Source organism: Somniosus microcephalus, chromosome 25, assembly GCF_052327205.1.
Source record: "Somniosus microcephalus isolate GS21.2 chromosome 25, FLI_Smic_1.0, whole genome shotgun sequence".
NCBI classification, from domain to species: Eukaryota; Metazoa; Chordata; class Chondrichthyes; order Squaliformes; family Somniosidae; genus Somniosus; species Somniosus microcephalus.
This window is the reverse complement of record NC_141011.1, coordinates 56229576-56250557: the sequence shown is the minus strand read 5'-3', so window position 1 is coordinate 56250557 and position 20982 is coordinate 56229576.

Below are 20982 nucleotides of genomic sequence, written 5' to 3'. Positions count from 1 at the left end.
AAGGAGAATTATTATGTAGAATATACAGCACAGAAACAGACCATTCGGCCCATGCCGATGAAGAATGCAGTTATATTTTACTTTTTTTTCATGAAAATGCCATTATAAGATGCGATATCTAAAGAGCAAAATGAAGAATACAAAATGGAAACATCACAACATAACATGTCCAGACATAAATTGCCATTTCATTGCTATTGTAAAATGCTGTACAAGAGAGGAAAGAAAATACTGGGGACTGGTTAGTGGATAGTGAGATCCGGGTAGCGAGACGCCCTGAAAGGAATACCTGACGATTGTTGAGGCTGCTACGATTCCTAATCTATTTCAATTAGTTTGATGACTATCTTTTTGTGGGATATGTGGAACATTCTTTGTTCCAGTCCTGCTCAGGTCCCCTCCCTCACCTCTTTTTCTAGTACATTGATGACTGTATCGGTGCCGTTTCCAGCTCTCGCCCTGAACTAGAAAATTTCATTCACTTTGCTTCCAATTTCCACCCTTCCCTCACCTTCACATTATCCATCTCCGACTCATCCCTCCCCTTCCTTGACTTCTCTGTCGCCATTTCTGGGGATAGGCTATTGACAAACATTCATTATAAGCCCACTGACTCCCACAGCTACCTGGACTACACTTCCTCCCACCCCGCTTCCTGTAAGGACTCTATTCCATTCTCCCAGTTTCTCCGTCTCTGCCGCATCTGCTCTGACGATGCCACCTTCCACACCAGTGCTTCTGACATCTCTTCCTTTTTCCTCAACCGAGGATTCCCCTCTACCGTGGTTAACATGGCCCTCGACCGTGTCCATTCTATCTCCCGCACTTCTGCCCTCACCCCTGCCCCTCCCTCCCGGAGCCACGATAGAGTTCCCCTTGTCCTCACCTTTCACATTCAACAGATCGTCCTCCGCCATTTCCGCCACCTCCAGCGTGATCCCACCACCAAACATATCCTCCCCTCCCCTTTCAGCAATCCGAAGGGATCGCTCCCTCCGTGACACCCTGGTCCACTCCTCAATCACCCCCAACATCCCCTCCACTTCCCATGCAAGCGCAGGAGATGCAACACCTGCCCTTTTACCTCCTCCCTTTCCACTGTCTAGGGCACTAAAAAACACACCTTCCAGGTGAAACAGTGATTTACTTGTACTTCTTTCATTCTAGTATACTGTATTCGCTGCTCACGATGCGGTCTTCTCTACATTGGGGAGACCAAATGCAAATTGGGTGATCGCTTTGCGGAACACCTCCGTTCAGTCTGTAAGCATGACCCCAAGCTTCCGGTCGCTTGTCACTTTAATTCTCCGCTCCACTCTGACCTCGGCCTCTTACACTGTTCCAATGAAGCTCAACGTAAGCTGGAGGAACAGCACCTCATCTTTCGATTAGGCACTTTACAGCCTTCTGGACTCAACATAGGGTTCAACAATTTCAGACCATAACCTCGGCCCCTATTTTTTCCACATGGCAGCTGTTGACGATTCTGGCATTCCCATTTACACCTCTTTCAGACACATCTTTTGTTTCTTAACTTGTCCCATTACCATCTCCTTTTGCCTTGCACCATCATCCCTTTTGTCTCTTAATCTCTCCTGCCTTCCATCCTATCACAGACCTTCCCTTTTGTTGTTTCCTCCCCTCCCCCTTTCCCTGCCCCTGCGCTTGCTTAAAACCTGTAACATCTCTAACTTTTTCCAGTTCTGACGAAAGGTCATCGACCTGAAACATTGGGCGCGATCTTGCCAGCCCTGGGGAGGTGGGTATGGAGGCAGGACTGCCAGAAAATGGTAAAATCTGGGGGCGGGTGCCCAACCTGCCTCCACGCCATCTTGCCAGGAGGCGGGTAGCCGACCCGCACTGGGTCCCGTCTCCTTGGAGTGCCCTGGACAATGGGAAGGGAGGAGGTAAAACAGCAGGTGTTGCATCTCCTGCGCTTGCACGGGAAGGTGCCGTGGGAAGTGGAGGGGTTGTTGGGGGTGATTGAGGAGTGGACCAGGGTGTCGCAGGGGGAGTGGACCAGGGTGTCGCAGGGGGAGCGGTCCCTTCAGATTGCTGAAAGGGGAGGGGAAGATATATTTGGTGGTGGGATTACGCTGCAGGTGGCAGAAATGGCGGAGGATGATCTGTTGCTCTAACAGGTAGTTAGCAGGCTGATAAGAGGATTATCCCCATTTTCCCCACACAAGTGTGGGCTTCCCGAAGGCTCCAAGCCCCGCCAGGGTCACCGAGGCGAGCAGTGGGTCTGTGGGGGTCGGAGGGGTGCAAAAGTGAGCTGTGAAGTTAAGTGATGAGTGCAAGTGTGGAGAGGTGAGTATGTGTGGTAAGTGGAAAGTGTTAGAAAAAGTGTACTTACCTTTGTTTCTTCCTGCAAACTTCAAGAGTTGGGTATGCGGAGAGTCTCGCATCTCCGCGGCAGAGATGACAGATGGCTGCTGCATTCTCCAATGCAGCAACCATCTAATTTCTGCTAAAGAAAGAGGTTTGATGAGTCATGAATTCAAGAACTCATCAAACTACAGAGAATGTCAGTGTTTGACAGCTTCACAGAGCTGTCAAACGATGACAATTGACAGATGAAACGTCATACATTGATGTTCTCTGTAACCGGCTTTCCCTTAATTGGCCCGCTAAGCCCGCTGGGCGGGCTTAACAAGGTCAATCAAGGGAAAATAGCACGGGTTAGCCAGAAGTTGATGGAGGTGGGACTAAAACCCAACAAGTGGGAGACCCGCCTCAAAAAGCCCCCCATTGGCAAAATCCAGTCCATTAACTCTGTTTCTCTCTCTACAGATGCTGCCTGACCTGCTGAGTATTTCCAGCATTTTCTGTTTTTATTTCGCTTTAATGAAACTTTGGTTCACCCCTCCTATCATCTCCTTCTTCAGCCCTGCGTCCATTATTTGATTTTGCCTCTGTAAAGTGCTCTGGGACAGTTTTGTGTGTTAAAGACACTGTATAATTCTTAAGTTGTTACTAAAGAAGAGCACGTTTCCTCTCAGAGTGGTAGGCGCGTAGAGCTGAAGCCAGCTAAACCAGGCAAGAGGTAATTCACTCGTTTATGACTTCTGTTGTGTGAATGTTCTGTGCTCCAGCAGGCGAACGGATTGTCAAGGATTCTCAGCTGAGTTTTATCACAGTCTGATGGAAAGTAGCACTCCCTCGAGTCAGTGCCAACCTCAAAGAAACATCCCCCGGCTGCACCAGTGTGGCATATTTTGGTTTTTAACATGAGCCACACTGGCATCTGAGTGAGACTGCCTCTTCGGGGCTTGACTGAAACTCAGGTAGAGTAAAAATGGGATGCCAATGCGAAATCGATTAACGCAAGAAGGATTTGCAATGAATATTGCATTCTGCTTTTTATCTATCTTTGAAGGCACACAAGATTTACAAAAGCAATAATTACAGTTTGTTGCCCACGCACTTGACAAATGTGTACAATTTTTTCCTCATTTCATGCAGAACTGGACGAGCTACTCATTAGTGTCGTGGGGCGAACACCTGCTTCAGAGCTGATGATTCTGGTCCTGGCAGCAATGAGATGTGATCGTTGCAGGCCAGTTATACCAAACACTGCAGAGATGATTTTACGAATCCACTCTGCCGGCACGGTGCCTCAGGCTGCACCAAACAGAAATCCAGGCGCACGCTGCCCACGGTTTTCTGACCGTGAATTTGTCCAAGTTTCCGACTGGTGCTGCAGACAGGTGAGGCTCCCGGTCACCAGCTAGGCAGAGGGTGGAACACCAGTAGCACATTCAAACTGCAAAAAGTGAAATTTAACATTTCATACAAGTTATGGAATCCCTGCTATTACACAGAATGTACAGCACAGAAACAGGCCATTCGGCCCAACGGGTCCATGCTGGTGTTTATGCTCCACACCAGCCTCCTCCCACCCCTCTTCATCTCATCCCATCAACATATCCAGACTCGGTCAAATGCTGCCTTGATGTCAAGGGCAGTCACTCTCACCTCACCTCTGGAATTCAGCTCCTTTGTCCATGTTTGGACCAGGGCTGTAATGAGGTCTGGAGCTGAGTGGTCCTGGTGGAACCCAAACTGGGTATCAATGAGCAGGTTATTGGTGAGTAAGTGCCGCTTGATAGCTCTGTTGATGACACCTTCCATCACTTTGCTGATGATTGAGAGTAGACTGATGGGGCGGTAATTGGCCGGGTTGGATTTGTCCTGCTTTTTGTGGACTGGACATACCTGGGCAGTTTTCCACATTGTCGGATAGATGCCAGTGTTGTATCTGTACTGGAACAGCTTGGCTAGAGGCGCGGCTAGTTCTGGAGCACAAGCCTTCAGCACGATAACCGGGATGTTGTCGGGGCCCACGGCCTTTGCTGTATCCAGTGCGCTCACGTGGAGTGAATCGAATTGGCTGAGGACTGGCTTCTGTGATGGTGGGGTCCTCAGGAGGAGGCCGATATGGATCATCCACTCAGCACTTCTGGCTGAAGATGGTTGCAAACGCTTCAGCCTTGTCTTTTGCACTCACGTGCTGGGCTCCACCATCATCGAGGATGGTAATATTCATGGAGCCTCTTCCTCCCGTTAGTTGTTTAATGGTCCACCACCATTCACAACTTCTCCAGTGCCTCTCTATTTCACACAGCGGCCACAGCCTCTGCAATAGGTTGCCAGCATGTGCTCAATAATAATCATAATCATAATCCACTTTATTGTCATTGTTAGTGCACAAGTGCAGTACAACGAAATGTAGGCTTGCGGCTCCCGAGAGTGTACATTTAGATTAAGACATTTGAACATTCAACATTCATTTGGCTTGTAATACATTAACATAAACATAATAAAGTGCATTGGCAGATGTGCAGGCTTTAGAGTTTATTTGTGGAGTTCAGTAGGATGACAGCCCTGGGAAAGAAGCTGTTCCTAAATCTGGTCGTACGGGTGCGAATGCATCTGTAGCGTCTCCCAGATGGCAGGAGGGCGAACAGACTGTGGCTGGGGTGGGTAGGGTCTTTGATGATGGTCCGTGACCTCCGTAAACAGCGTTTCTGGTATATGTGCTCTATGGTCCTTCAAAATGGAGGGTAGGAGTTTTGCAAGTTATAGAAACGGTCTAGTGATACCAATCACTGCAGTCTCCCGGGTTTGCTTCATTGCCTTCAGGGATTTGAGAGGAAAGTCTGGGAATTGGCCCAAGTTGTTTTTCTTTTGTTGCTTTTCACAGGAGATTGCATGAGTGTGCGGTGGGGGGAGGGGGGGAGGAGGGAGGGGGGAGGGGGGAGGAGGGAGGGGGGAGGAGGGGAGGGGGAGGGGGAGGGAGGAGGGAGGGAGGAGGGAGGGGGGAGGAGGGGGGGAGGAGGGAGGGGGGAGGGGGGAGGAGGGAGGGAGGGAGGAGGGAGGGAGGGAGGAGGAGGGAGGAGGCGGGAGGGGGGAGGGAGGGGGGAGGGAGGGAGGGGGGAGGGAGGGGGGAGGGAGGGGTGAGGGGGGAGGGAGGGAGGGGGGGGCGGGAGGGAGGGGGGGAGGGAGGGGGGGAGGGGGGGAGGGAGGGAGGGAGGAGGGGGAGGGAGGGAGGGGGAGGGAGGAGGGGGGAGGAGGGAGGGGGGAGGGGGGAGGAGGGGGGAGGGGGAGGGAGGGAGGGGGGGAGGGGTCCATATAGGTTGCATCATGTCTGGATGGGACAGCCTTGGTGGGCCAGTTGGTCCTTTTCTTTTTCCATACAGGCATGTGTAAAACTATTTTCTAAACGGAATGCAAGGCCAAGGTAAGTGTGTTGTCCTCTCTGTGTTATATGTGGTGCGCTGTAAAACGATAGACACTGCAATATTGACCCTGGTGATTTTTTAAGAGCACAAAAAAAGATCAGGAGAATTTGTGCATAATTCAGAAAGGATCAGCGCTCTCCCCCGATTTAATGTGTGGTCCAACAATGTGGAGAAGCGACGGTTGTAAGAAATCATGGATTGAAAGAAATAATCATCTGTTACGGGTTCACTACATCAGCAGTTTGCCTAAGTGATGACACAGAAAGATTCCAGTCATGTCAGAAACGGAATTGTACAGAGAGCTGAATTACGAGGTCAGAACACAAAAACAGGCCTTCGAGTGGGCATAGCTAGGCTGACACGGGATGCAGCAAGGAGCTGTAGGATAAACAAGCTGTCTACGAGAGGGCAACAAGACCTTTAGAACAGAGATAAGGAGGAAAATGACCTCATGAGGTTGGGAGGGGGCTGTCATAGGTAGCCTCTCTCTCTGGTATTTAGGCAATAGGCTGGGGAACAAATGACTGACACCAGGTAATCACCAGCCCACCGAAATAACTATAAATATAGGCGACCGAGAGAGGGAAGCAGGCAGTTAGGGGCGAAGGCTTCCCCGAGGTGGCTACGGCCTAACACCTTGGTCAAGTTTAGCCGGAGGTGGCTGATGGCCTAACACCTCCAACAGCTCGAGGGATGACCCAACAGAAGTGGCCGGTGCAGCAGACTGCAGGAATCCACCCAATCCGAGACCATCATACTGCCTCACTGTCTGTCCGTCCGTCCGGTCGTTTCGTTCCATTCCATTCCAGGGCCGGAGATCACCCTCATCTGTCATGGGTTGTATGTCTACTGTATCTATTTCAATCGCATGTAGTAATATCTGATTATGCTTAAAACTGTAGCTCTTTAATAAAAAGCCTTACAACTCCCAAGACCCTTTGGGTAATCTATGTGTGACCGGTGATCCAAATCTTACACGGTGAGCTCTTTACATTCAAGGACCAAGGTCTATCCAAGTCTGGCAGAAGGCTCCATGCAGCAGTTTGTAAAAGGTTTGTCTCTGCTTTACTGGATTTTTTCAGGAATATTGCCTTGGGTGTTTCTATTCCAAGGAAGCTTTTGATCACAAGATCCACCCTCGTGCTGGCAATAACCCTTTCACCCTTCATTAGTTTGGATAGAATACTGATCTGCATTTGATACAAGCAAAACAGTGACAATATAGTGTAGAAGAAATACCATGGGTGGGTAATGTAGGATGAAGACAGAAAATGCTGGAAACACTCAGCAGGTCAGGCAGCATTGAGGAGAGAGAAACAGAGTCAACATTTCGGGTCAAGGACTCTTCGTCAGAACTGGAAAAGGTTCGAGAAGAGTGGTTTTTAAGCAGGGGCAGGGAGGAGGGGAGGAAAGAATGAAGGGAAGGTCTTTCTCCTGCCTTCCAACCCATCACAGACCTTCCCTTTGTTCTTTTCTCCCCTCCTCCCGGCCCCTGCTTAAAAATCTCAGTGGGCTTGTAGTGAATGTTTGTCAATAGCCTATCCCTTTGGCGAACCGACCTCTACCTAGCGGAGGCTAAACGCCAACTCGCCAACACATCCTCCTACCTCCGCCTGGACCATGACCCCACTACCGAACATCAAGCCACTGTTTCCAAGACCGTCACTGACCTCATCTCCTCTGCAGATCTTCCCTCCACGGCCACCAACCTCAGTTCCCCAACCCCGCACAGCCCGCTTCTACCTCCTTCCCAAGATCCACAAACAGGACTGCCCTGGTAGACCCATTGTTTCAGCCTGTTCTTGCCCCATGGAACTTCTCTTCCTATCTTGACTATTTTTTCTCACCTTGTCCAGTCTCTTCCCACCTACATCCGCAATTCTTCCAACGCCCTCCACCTAACAGTTTCCAGTTTCCTGGCTCCAACCATCTCCTTTTCACTATGGATGTCCAATCCCTCTACACCTCCATCCCCCACCAGGATGGCCTGAGGGCATTCCACTTCTTCCTTGAACAGAGGCCCGACCAGCCCCCATCCACCACCACCCTCCTCCGCCTGGCTGAACTTGTTCTCACATTGAACAACTTCTCCTTTGAATCCACTCATTTCCTCCAAATTAAAGGTGTTGCTATGGGAACCCACATGGGTCCTAGCTATGCCTGCCTTTTCGTGGGATATGTGGAACACTCTTTGTTCCAGTCCTACTCGGGTCCCCTCCCTCACCTCTTTTTCCGATACATTGATGAATATCAGTGCTGTTTCCTGCTCTCGCCCTGATCTAGAAAATTTCATTCACTTTGCTTTCAATTTCCACCCTTCCTTCACCTTCACATGGTCCATCTCCGACTCTTCCGTTCCCTTCCTCGACTTCTCTGTCTGCATCTCTGGGGATAGGCTATTGACAAACATTCACTACAAGCCCACTGACACCCACAACTACCTGGACTACACTTCCTCCCACCCCGCCTCCTGTAAGGATTCTATTCCATTCTCCCAGTTTCTCCGTCTCCGCCGCATCTGCTCTGACGATGCCACCTTCCATACTAGTGCTTCCTACATGTCTTCCTTTTTCCTCAACCGAGGATTCCCCTCTACCATAGTTGGCATGGCCCTTGACCATGTCCGTTCCATTTCCCGCACTTCTGTTCTCACCCCTTCCCCTCCCTCCCTCCCAGAACCACGATAGAGTTCCCCTTGTCCTCACCTTTCACCCCACCAGCCTCCACATTCAACGGATCATCCTCCGCCATTTCCGCTACCTCCAGCATGATCCCACCACCAAACACATCTTCCCCTCACCTCCCCTATCAGCATTCCGAAGGGACCATTCCCTCTGCGACACCCTGGTCCACTCCTCAATCACCCCCAACACCCCTTCCCCTTCGCCTGGCACCTTCCCGTACAAGTGCAGGAGATACAACACATGCCCTTTTACCTCCCCCCTTCCCACTGTCCAGGGCCCCAAACACTCCTTCCAGGTGGAACAGCAATTTACTTGTACTTCTTGCAATTTAATACACTGTATTCGCTACTCACGATGCGGTCTCCTCTACATTGCGGAGACCAACCGCAGATTGGGCGACCGCTTTGTGGAACACCTCCATTCAGTCGGTAAGGGGGACCCCGAGCTTCCGGTCGCCTGTCACTTTAATTCTCCGCTCCATTCCCACTCAGACCTCACCGTCCTCGGCCTCTTGCACTGTCCCAATGAAGCTCAGTGTAAGCTCGAGGAACAGCACCTCATCTTTCGATTAGGCACTTTACAGCCTTCTGGACTCAACATCGAGTTCAACAATTTCAGGCCATAACCTCGGCCCCAATCCCTTTTTTCCCCCATTTATTTTCTTTTTTCTCACATGGCAGCTGTCTTTTATTCTGCCATCGCCATTTACACTTCATCTAGAGCCATCTTTTGTTTCTTTACTTGTCCCATTACCATCTCCTTTTGCCTTGCACCATCTCTTAATCTCTCCTGCCTTCCAGCCTATCACAGACCTTCCCTTTTGTTCTTTCCTCCCCTCCCCCCTTTCCCAGCCCCTACACTTGCTTAAAAATCTGTTCCATCTCCAGCTTTTTCCAGTTCTGACGAAAGGTCATCGACCTGAAACGTTAACTCTTTCTCTCTTCACAGATGCTGCCTGACCTGCTGAGTATTTCCAGCATTTTCAGTTTTTATATCATAGAGCTTAACCTCATTTCCACTCATTTACTTTACCAGACAGAAATAAAGGCGGAGTTCAGGACCAATGGCCAAAAGGAATTAGCGCTAGACTGAGACAGAACACAAAGCACTAAATTAGCATCTTGTTTCTGACAACATTATGTCCCAATCATTGTGCTCACTGCACTCTTATTATCTTAATAAGAATGTAGCACGTGATTAAAATCTTACTGCCTATAGATATTACAGAAAGATTTGTTCACAACGAGTCCTGTTAATCAGATGCACGGTATAGACTGCAGAAAGCCAGAACAGGAGATCTTTTGGTTGAAGTTTAAAAGGAGAAACGAAAAGACAGACTCACATTTCTCCAGCGCCTTTCATGACCACTGGACATCCCAAAGCGCTTTACAGCCAATGAAGTACTTTTTGAAGTGCAGTCACTGTTGTAGGACATGCAGCAGCCAATTTGCGCACAGCAAGCTCCCACAAACAGCAATGTGAGAATGACCAGATAATCTATTTTTAGTGATGTTGATTGAGGGATAAATATTGGCCAGGACACCAGGCCGGGGAGAACTCCCCTGCTCTTCTTCGAAATAGTGCCGTGGGATCTTTTACATCCACCTGAGAGCGCAGACAGGGCCTCGGTTTAAAGTCTCATCCGAAAGATGGCACCTCCGGCAGTGCAGCACTCTCTCAGCACTGCACTGGAGTGTCAGCCTAGATTTTTGTGCTCAAGTGGTTATGTTTATGTTAATGTATTACAAGCCAAATGTATGTTGAATGTTTAAATGTCTTAATCTAAATGTACACTCTCGGGAGCCGCAAGCCTACATTTCGTTGTACTGCACTTGTGCACTAACAATGACAATAAAAGTTGATTTGATTTGATTTTGATTTTGATTTGGAGTGGGACTTGAACCCACAACCTTCTGACTCGAGGTGAGAGTGCTACCCACTGAGGCACGGCTGACACTTGGAGGGGTGGGGTGGGGGGGGGGGGCGGTGAAGAAGTGGTCGTATTGTCGCCTCGAAGTTAGAAGGGTCAGGTTCGAGCCAGAATCCAAACAGCCCTGGTAAGCGGAGACCTGAGCGCCGATTCGGAATAGGGAGTCGACATTCAGTGGGGTACATGTGTCCGATGGTGCGAGTCAGTGGGGTACATGTGTCCGAGTGGCCTCTCTCCATCGTAAAAGGTAGGTGGAGCTCACCTAGGAGCAGGTGCTCTGAAGATAAAAACCGTGAGGAAGGCAATGGGAAAATACCTCAGCTACTCTTTAACAAATGGCTCAGGACTTTCATGTGTGAGCCATTAGTTCAGACCTGCTCTTGACCAGCACACCACAGGTGGACGGACCACCCTCAGCAAAGACCAATCGCCAATTACCTGCCCTTTCCCCCCCCCTTTCTCTCTCTCCTTTATCTATCAAGATTTTCTAAAGAAACCATACATACAAGCTATGTTCCCTACCTTGCACTTTTTCCAAAGAACATCACCATGGTTACCGTCAAAAGTAGAATAATCTCCAGCAGTAACAAATTTGCTTGCTTCAAAGATAATTAACTTCCACTTAAGATAACAGAGGATGCGACTCAATTGCCCTCCTTGCCCCACTCTTAACAGCTTGTGCTTGGGAGATCAAGTTATGTTATACAGGCCGTCTGTGAGCCAAGGTTAGTCTGGAGTCAGAATGAGTTCTAGCTTTGCTCGATAAGAGGGAGGTGGGCCAACAAGCATTGTATTCTCAGTGCTACTGGAGCGGACCATTTTCCTTCAGTCTTGGTATTTGGACTGCGCTGAATCCAAGACAAAGGCTTACTCTGCGTGCCGCCATATTGGGTTACAACAGTCCCTTAGCAACAACTCGAGCACAGGCTTTGTATTACACGGGCTCTTCATCTGCCCCATAGCAACAGTTTATAAAATTAGCACAAACCCTATAGGCGCTTGAAAGTCATTAGATTGATGGCTGTTTGCGTCACCACAGGCAGGCAGTCTGAACTGGGGCTGTGCTGTTGAAGCTAGACTTACTGACCTCAGAGACTGAATTTATAAAGATATACTTACTACTTTACAAATCAAATGGGAATATCCACCATCTAACTGAATATTTCAAACTGATAAATGAAATCTGTAATTCTGAATGCTTTGCACAGTGTGATTGAAAACATTTAATCTTAAAATAGGATTAACCGTTCACTGGGAGTCCGGCTCCGCTCACAGATGGCTGAAGTATTTGTTGCACTAAAGGCAACTATTGGTCTTCAGGCCGTTAAAACTACATCACACCACATTTGAAATGTATGGATAAATTGAATTAATTTGGCCGCCCGGGAAGGTTTGTTGGAAGTTCAGGTTCCGCAGGATGGAACATTCCGTGCTATCGTGCCCTAAACCTCACCGCCAGGCTCTTGCCCGGAGGCACTTTGTCAAAATGTACCCGACAGTCTCTGGAAGAGATTAGCTAGTAACGAAGGGGGCCCTGCTCACCATTCCCGGACTGGCTCCGTGTGGGACAGACCTGCAGCGTGCCTTCACAGAGATGGAGGCAGAGAATATTCGGGCCATTACGGCTCTTGGCACCTTAGCTGCAGCGATCATTGAGCAGGTGGCTTTGTCTCTGCCTCCCCTAGTGATTGGAGCTGTAGAAACAGAGTTCCACTGAAAAATCCAGGTCGGTCTGCCTCTGCCTGCGTGTTGGTGTGATGGTGCAGGAAAGGGGGGGGGGAGGGGGGGAGCCTGCCCCACCTGACATGTTATTTTCTACCCCATTTCTGATTGATATTGCCCACTGTAATGAAATATGCCATTCATCAGGCACTGTATTCTCTGTGTTTAGTTTAGTTTCAGTTTCATTTCCTTGCCTGTATTGTATGTAGGGCTCCGCCCATACCTGGCCCCTACTTAAGCAAGCCCAGCGTGTCTCACATCCAGTACAGCAGATCTCTGGATGAGAGACACTTCTCCAATGTGTATTACCTTCTGAGTTAATAAAAGCCTTGCTTTGCTCCGTTAACGTTGAGTCTCGGATTCATTGAGGCACATCAATTTTATTAACTCAATTTTCAACGCAATGGATCAACTCTTGAAACCCGAACGTTTGGATTTGGACCCGCATGCTTCGGACGCATCGGCACGATTCGGACACTGGTTTAAGTGTATGGAATTCTTCCTGGACAATTCCGCAGCCATCACAGGCGCTACGGACGCTGAAAGTATGAAACTCGGAATCCTGTGGAATTGGGTAAGCCACCGGGTTTACCCCCTCATCCAAGACGCCGACACGTACCCGGCCGCCTGCGACATCCTAAAGGCGCATTACCAGCAGCCTACGAACGAGGTGTACGCTAGGCATCTGCTCACTACTCGCGCACAGCGACCTGGGGAAATCGCTGGATGAGTTCCTAGTCACCCTGAAAACGCTTGGCAAAGACTGCAAGTGCCAAGATGTAAAAGCCGCAGTGTACACTGACGAGCTTGTTCGTGATGCCTTTATCACAGGCCTCAGCTCCACTTACATCCGGCAGAGATTACTGGAAAAAAGGGGATTGGACCTGAAACAGGCTGTGGACACAGCGCGATCCCTGGATGTGGCCCAGAGAAACTCGGACGCCTACTCTTCAGCCCGCACCGCCCACGCCGCCATGTGTGCACCAAGGGCGCCGCCATCTTGGAAGGCACCTTCCCCACCCGGCAGCCCGACACCGTCGGGGCCCCGCTCTCCCCCCAGAAGCCCTACGACAGCCGCGACGCGTCGGGGCCCCAACTGCTACTTCTGCGGGCAGCCGAAGCACACCAGAAACCTGTGCCCGGCGAAAGGCACCACCTGCTTTAAGTGCGGTAAGAAGGGGCACTTCGGGAAGGTGTGCAGAGGGAACCCCACTGGAAAACCCGCCACCGCCGCGTGTGTGCCGTGGGAGCGGCCATCTTGGATGCCATCTTCCCGACCTCGTGGGGTCCGCCATCTTGTGAGCAGACAGCGTGGACGCCATCTTCTCTCGATCAGGGCCCTACAGTGGCATCGGCCACAGTGGACCAGACCAGACTGCACCCGCTATCCAAATCAATGGTGGACATCGAGGTAAACGGGTGCGGGGTTAAATGTTTATTTGACAGTGGAAGCACGGAGAGTTTTATCCACCCGGAACTGGCACAACAACTCTCTCTAACGGTGGTCCCTGCTTGGGGCACCATCTCTATGGCTGATAAAACCCAGACATCGACCGTTATGGGTTACTGCGCGGTACAATTGTCCGTTAACGGAACTGTATACGATAATTTTAAATTACTAATCATGAAGAATCTATGTGCGAGCGTGATCTTGGGCCTGGATTTCCAGTGCCACCACCAAAGCATCACGCTCAAGTACGGTGAGTCCCAGCCGCCCCTCACAGTGTGCGGTCTGGCTACCCTGAAGGTAAAGCCGCCTTCACTATTCGCGAACCTTACTCCCAACTGCCGGCCAATAGCGACCAAAAGCAGGAGGTACAGCTGGGAGGACAGGCGGTTTATCGCGACTGAGGTAGACAGGCTCCTGAAGGAGCGCATTATCGAATGCAGCAACAGCCCGTGGCGCGCCCAAGTGGTGGTGGTGAGGGGTAGCGAGAAGAAGCGGATGGTGATAGATTATAGCCAGACGGTTAATCTATACACCCAGCTAGACGCCTACCCGGTACCCCGCATATCCGAGATGGTGAACCAAATCGCCCAATACCGGGTGTTCTCCATCGACCTCAAGTCAGCATACCACCAGCTCCCTATCAGACCAGAGGACCGCCTGTACACCGCCTTCGAGGTGAACGGACGCCTCTACCAATTCCTCAGAGTCCCCTTTGGGGTGACGAATGGGGTCTCGGTCTTCCAGAGGGAGATGGACCGCATGGTCAATGACCACCACTTGCAGGCAACCTTCCCCTACCTCGACAACGTCACCATCTGCGGCCACAACCAGCAGGATCACGACTCGAACCTCGAGAGGTTCCTGAAAACCGCACAAAAACTCAACCTCACTTACAACGAGGACAAGTGCGTTTTCAACACCACACGCCTCTGCATACTAGGCAGCGTGGTGGAGAATGGGGAAATCGGACCAGACCCCGACCGATTGCGCCCCCTACGGGAGCTGCCCCTGCCCAACACTCCCAAAGCCCTGAAAAGGTGCCTGGGGTTATTTTCTTATTATGCCCAATGGGTCCCCAACTACTCCGACAAAGCCCGCCCCCTCTTGAAAGCATCCTCTTTTCTGCTCTCTGCTGAGGCCCACGCCACCTTCAAAAGCATTAAGCGGGATATTGAGCGGGCCACGCTACAGGCAGTGGATGAGAACACTCCCTTTCAAGTGGAAAGTGATGCGTCTGACTTCGCCTTGGCGGCCACCCTCAACCAGGCGGGGCGGCCCGTAGCTTTCTTCTCAAGGACCCTCCAAGGGCCCGAGATCAGACACTCCTCCGTGGAAAAGGAGGCCCAAGCCATCGTGGAGGCAGTGCGCCACTGGCGGCACTACCTAGCCGGCAAATGCTTCACCCTACTTACCGACCAGCGGTCGGTAGCGTTTATGTTCAATAATAAACAGAGGGGGAAGATTAAAAATGATAAGATTCTTAGGTGGCGGATCGAGCTCTCCACCTTCGATTATGATATCATTTACCGGCCAGGGGCCGTTAACGAATCCCCCAATGCCCTCTCACGAGGGATGTGTGCCAGCGCCACCGGGGATCGGCTACAGACCCTCCACAACGACCTCTGCCACCCCGGGGTCACACGGCTGTTCCACTTCATAGAGTCCCGCAACTTACCCTACTCGATTGAGGAAGTTCGGTCTCTAACCAGGAACTGCCGCACTTGCGCTGAGTGCAAGCCTCGGTTCTACCGCCCAGATAGAGCCCACTTAATCAAAGCTACACGGCCCTTTGAGCGGCTCAGCTTAGATTTCAAGAGCCCCCTCCCGTCAGTCGACCGCAATGTTTACTTCCTGAACATTGTGGATGAATACTCCAGTTTCCCATTCGCCTTCCCCTGCCCAGACATGACCAGCGCCACGGTCATTAAATGCCTCAACAGCCTGTTCTGTATGCCGAGCTACATCCATACGGATAGGGGGGCGTCCTTCATGAGTGAAGAGCTACGCCAGTACATGCTGTCCAGGGGGATCGCCACGAGCTGTACCACCAGCTACAACCCCCGGGGTAACGGTCAAGTGGAGCGAGAGAACGGGACAGTATGGAAAGCAGTCACTCGAGCTCTAAGGACCAAGGGCCTCCCTATCTCCTGCTGGCAGGAAGTCCTCCCAGATGTGCTCCATTCGATACGGTCGCTATTGTGTACTGCCACTAATGCCACGCCTCATGAACGAATGTTTGTCTTTCCCCGGAAATCCACCTCAGCCGTATCCATGCCGTCATGGCTCTCCACCCCAGGTCTGGTATTTGTACGAAGGCATGTGAGGGGCCACAAGACGGACCCTCTCGTGGAGTCAGTGCACCTACTCCACGCCAACCCCCAATATGCGTATGTCCGGCACGCCGACGGAAGGGAGGACACCGTGTCCATAAAAGACGTCGCCCCAGCCGGTAACCACGACAACCACGACAACAACGATCACAGCAACTCCTACCCACCCACTACTCTTTCATCACCCCCGGGAGAACACCAACCAACGGTGCCCCCACCAACTACCCCTTCAACAACCCTGGCGGCGCCCCCGGCAGAGATCCAGGAGGCCACCGGGGACACCCAGCCGACACCCGCGGCACCACAACAGCTACATCGGTCACAGAGGACTACCAAACCCCCGAACAGACTAAATCTGTAGAAGGGGCGAATGTGATGAAATATTCCATTCATCAGGCACTGTATTCTCTGTGTTTAGTTTAGTTTCAGTTTCATTTCCTTGCCTGTATTGTATTGTGTGTAGGGCTCCGCCCATACCTGGCCCCTACTTAAGCAGGCCCAGCGTGTCTCACATCCAGTACAGCAGATCTCGGGATGAGAGACACTTCTCCAATGTGTATTACCTTCTGAGTTAATAAAAGCCTTGCTTTGCTCCGTTAACGTTGAGTCTCAGATTCATTGAGGCACATCACCCACTATATGCCAATTTATCCAAAAAAAATCTACCCTGGTATCTTTGTTCCAAACAATTCCACTTGGTGCCAACTTGGGTTCAGAAAAATCCAAAAAAAAATCAAAATCAACTTTTATTGTCATCGTTAGTGCACAAGTGCAGTACAACGAAATGTAGGCTTGCGGCTCCCGAGAGTGTACATTTAGATTAAGACATTTAAACATTCAACATACATTTGGCTTGTAATACATTAACATAAACATAACCATAATAAAGTGCATTGGCAGATGTGTAGGCTTTAGAGTTTATTTGTGGAGTTCAGTAGGATGACAGCCCTGGGAAAGAAGCTGTTCCTAAATCTGGTCGTACGGGTGCGAATGCATCTGTAGCGTCTCCCAGATGGCAGGAGGGTGAACAGACTGTGGCTGGGGTGGGTAGGGTCTTTGATGATGGACCGTGACCTCTGTAAACAGCGTTTCTGGTATATGTGCTCTATGGTCGGTAGCCGGGTGCCGGTAATGCGTTGGGCAGTTTTGACTACCCACTGCAGGGCTATAAAGATGTGAAAAGCAATCATATTCTGGAAAGAATCTCATCATATATAACTGGTAATAGATTATAAAATTACTTCCTCCAATTATACATTATTCACTAGCTTCTGTGTTATGTACCTGTCTCCCCCCAGTCTCCAGCTCACCCAGTCTCCTCCCCGTTGCTCCGTCTCCTCCTCCCCGTCACCCCCCTCATCGTCTCCCCCCCTCCCCAGTCGCCCCCTCTCCTTGTCTCCCCCCATTTCCCCGTCGCCCCCTCTCCCAGTTTTGAGGTTGGAATGGTTTACAGTAGAGCACAGATAAGGTTACACAGTGAATCGATTAGTCAGCAGCACAATGATAGTCTTATTATCCTAGCTCGAGATGTTGTTGACACATTTTAGCATTGTGTGACATCAGGCATAAATTACTAAGGCTGGTTATTTATTGAGCTAAAAGCCTCATCGCCTGGCACAAACTCCGACAATCCTGCTTCACTGAAGGCTGTTAATAAAGGCAATTTCACATAACAGAATGTCTGATTTAAACATAAAACATCCGCAAGCATGTGTACCAAATCAATTTCTATTTGGTGCTCAACACATTGAATATTGATATTCCATTGCTGCATTTCAGCAATCTCCACTAATATATTCAGGGCAGAATTTTCCACTTTTGTGAAAAGCCAATGTGAAGAAAGAAAGAACGTGCATGTATATAGTACCTCTGGATGTCCCAAAGCACTTCACAGCCAATGAATTATTCAAAGTGTGTTCACTATTGATGTCGGCAAACATGACAGCCAGTTTGTGCACAGCAAGGTTCCACAAACTGCAAATTAGATCATTAACCAGTTAATCGGTTTTAGTGGCGTTAGCTGAGCGGTAAATGTTGGCCAGGGCACCAGAAGAGCTCCCCGGACCTTCAAATAATACCATGGGATCCTTTTCATCCACCTGAACAGAAGGTTGGGGCCTTGATTTAATGTCTCATCTGAAAGATGGCACCTCAGACTGGTGTCAATCTCTGTGCTGGTGCTTGGGAGTGATGCAGCACATGATGGTACCTCCTTGGAAGGAATCCCCTCCCCTTCGAGGTGTCTTCTTTAAAGTCTTACTGCTGAGAAGGACCTGCTGCACAACTCCAGCAGTGAAACCTTGGTGAAAGGAAGGCAACCTTGCTTTAAGAGGTGCATTCTCATTTTAAATAGACGGGTGGCTTACCTGTTGTAAGGTGCACTGACAAAGTGGGCGGGTTTCCCGCTCAGTCAATGAATTGAGTGGAACCGCCATCATCTCCTGTGTGAAATTCTAATAAGGTCCAGGAGTTAAAATACCCTTGGGCCTGTTTTCTGGGTAAATGAGGGTGTTTCAAACTCACCCCATTACGCACTCACCCAAAATCAGGGCCAGAGAGTCAGCTCTGACTATGGAGGCCATCAAAACAAAACTCAATTCTGTCCTTACCAAAGGTCCAGCCATGTAGACTTAGCAGGGCTCAGTGGATAGTAATCAAGATTGGGACTCCTGGATAACTTTATGCTCAAGGTTGTTGAGGTCAACTGTAGTACATTAAGCCCTGTAATTGGTCTAGATCACAGGAGATTTACGAGAATGTTGCCAGGACTGGAGAATTTTAGCTATGAGGAAAGATTGGATAGGCTGGGGTTGTTTTCTTTGGAAGAGGAGGCTGAGGGGAGACTTGATTGAAGAGACTTGATTGAGGTGTATAATATTATGAGGGACCTGGATAGAGTGGATAGGAAGGACCTATTTCCCTTAGCAGAAAGGTCAATAACCAGGGGGCATATATTTAAAGTAATTGGTAGAAGGATTAGAGGGGAGTTGAGGAGATCTTTTTTCACCCAGAGGGTGGGGGTCTGGAACTCACTGCCTGAAAGGGTGGTAGAGGCAGAAACCCTCATCACATTTAAAAAGTACTTGGATATGCACTTGAAGTGCCGTAACCTACAGGGCTACGGACCAAGAGCTGGAAAGTGGGATTAGGCTGGAGAGCTCTGTCGGCCGGCACAGACACGATGGGCTGAATGGCCTCCTTCTGTGCCATAAGTTTCTATGATTCCATGATTCTATCAGTAGTGTTTGTTTCTTAATAGGCCTGGTTACATTTTTAGATTTTATTCCCGATAGTTCTCGTGCTCAGTGCTAACGACCACTTCTGTAAGCAAGCCCTTGCTCCCCATGAACCAGCAGGAGACTTTATCTGCACAATGTCTGATAATATAGACTTCCTGAGGAGTCAATCAGAAGTCCTTGTTGCTGTCATAGCTTATTGGAATTGACATGACTTCCTTCATGTTCTCCTGGTATTTAGAGAGTGGAAGAATAAACACTGTCAGACCATGAGACTTAGGCTGTAAACTATGAATCAGATTTCTTAAAAGTAAAGGTTAAACAGTCGGATAAAAATCAATGCAGCAGACTCCAGTTGGGTACCTGCTTGAATACAAAAATAAAAGGCGCACCACTTCACCAACGCTCTCAATAAACCTGGACTAGCATCCATGACATAAAACTTATACATGGCATTGCACCCACTGTCATGGGGCTGAATGCATCGCCTCCACACGGGCTGTACTTTAGAAGTTGAAAACGGAGAAGCTGTCTTCCTTACCCCAACTGAAGGTTGTTAAACTCACACCACACCAAGGATTCCCCCAGGCACGAGACTTTGACCCCTTTGCACGTGATATCAAGCACCTTGTAAGCTTTTTATTTCAACTGGCATTAAATTGACAGCAAGACCAATTCTTTTGAAGCAATCTGGAATAAGTTTATTAAACACACACACATAGCCTATAGGACAAAACAATCAGTCTACTGGTATCCTATGGACTCTATTGATTACAACAGTAAGGTAATGGGTTACAGATTTAAACAGACTTATACTTCCCTGAGTCAGGCAATGCACGTGGCCTGGTCTGTAGAGGGGGGCCTCCTGCTTTGCCACGTGTTCATCGAGAGCGCGCGCGGCGAGGGGGGGGGGGGAAAGAGAGGGCACGAGAGCGCTTTTGGGTTCCTTCTTTTATATCTTTTAAAGTCCATTGTCTCAGTATAAATTGCTAAAACCTCAGGAATGGGTCTTAGTTTCATGGCAGTGCTCAATTGGCTGTCCTTACTCGTGTAACTGTCTGCAGAGGCTGGTGCCATTTCTTGATTAAGTTAATCGTTTTGTTAATACCTTTTAATGGCTCGGAGTTTCGATGGGTTTGGTTACCCTGAAAGTCAGGCTGTCTCTGTGGGGGTTATCTTGTTATGCAGGTTTCTTTTGTTAAGTTTCGTGCCGTTGCCTTGTGCTCTGCCCACCCAGAGGAGATACATATACATTAAATTCATCTTTATTACATACATCTTACAATAGTCTCGAGTCCATCACACATCATAATTTTGACAAAACATTCATTTTTATTCTTAGATTCCCCACCTTGAGGGGGAAATATCTTTATTTGGTTTATCTCCTCAGGGCTGGCATATGGTGGTTCAGTTTCCTCAGGTAGTAGATCTTGATGATTCCCCCCCACTACAATTATGGCTTGTGCCAGTATCATAAGCATTGAGAGGGTTCTGAGCCAGGGGTGGTGTCCTACATTTCCCACCATGGGCTGGCTCCTAGTTTTTATAGCTCTGCTGTTTATGGCATTGTTCTGTCTCATCTGTATTAAATGTTTCTGCGAGGTGGATGACCATTATGGAATGGATTTTAAACAGAGGGAGAGGGGGAGGGAGGCCAAAGTTGTCCACTGCACTCAGGGCCTCTGCTTGTACATGCTGCAGCTCCCACTTCCCCCGGCTTCGGTCAGGACCAATATCGTCTCGATAATCATAAGGATCCGTATCATGGTCCTGTGGGACACAGGATCAGTGGAGGGTTCACTCTTTGGCTGTTTTTAACTGGTTAATATGATACCATTTCTTGTACTTAACGCCTTTTTCCCCGGTAACCGAATCAAATAAACCGC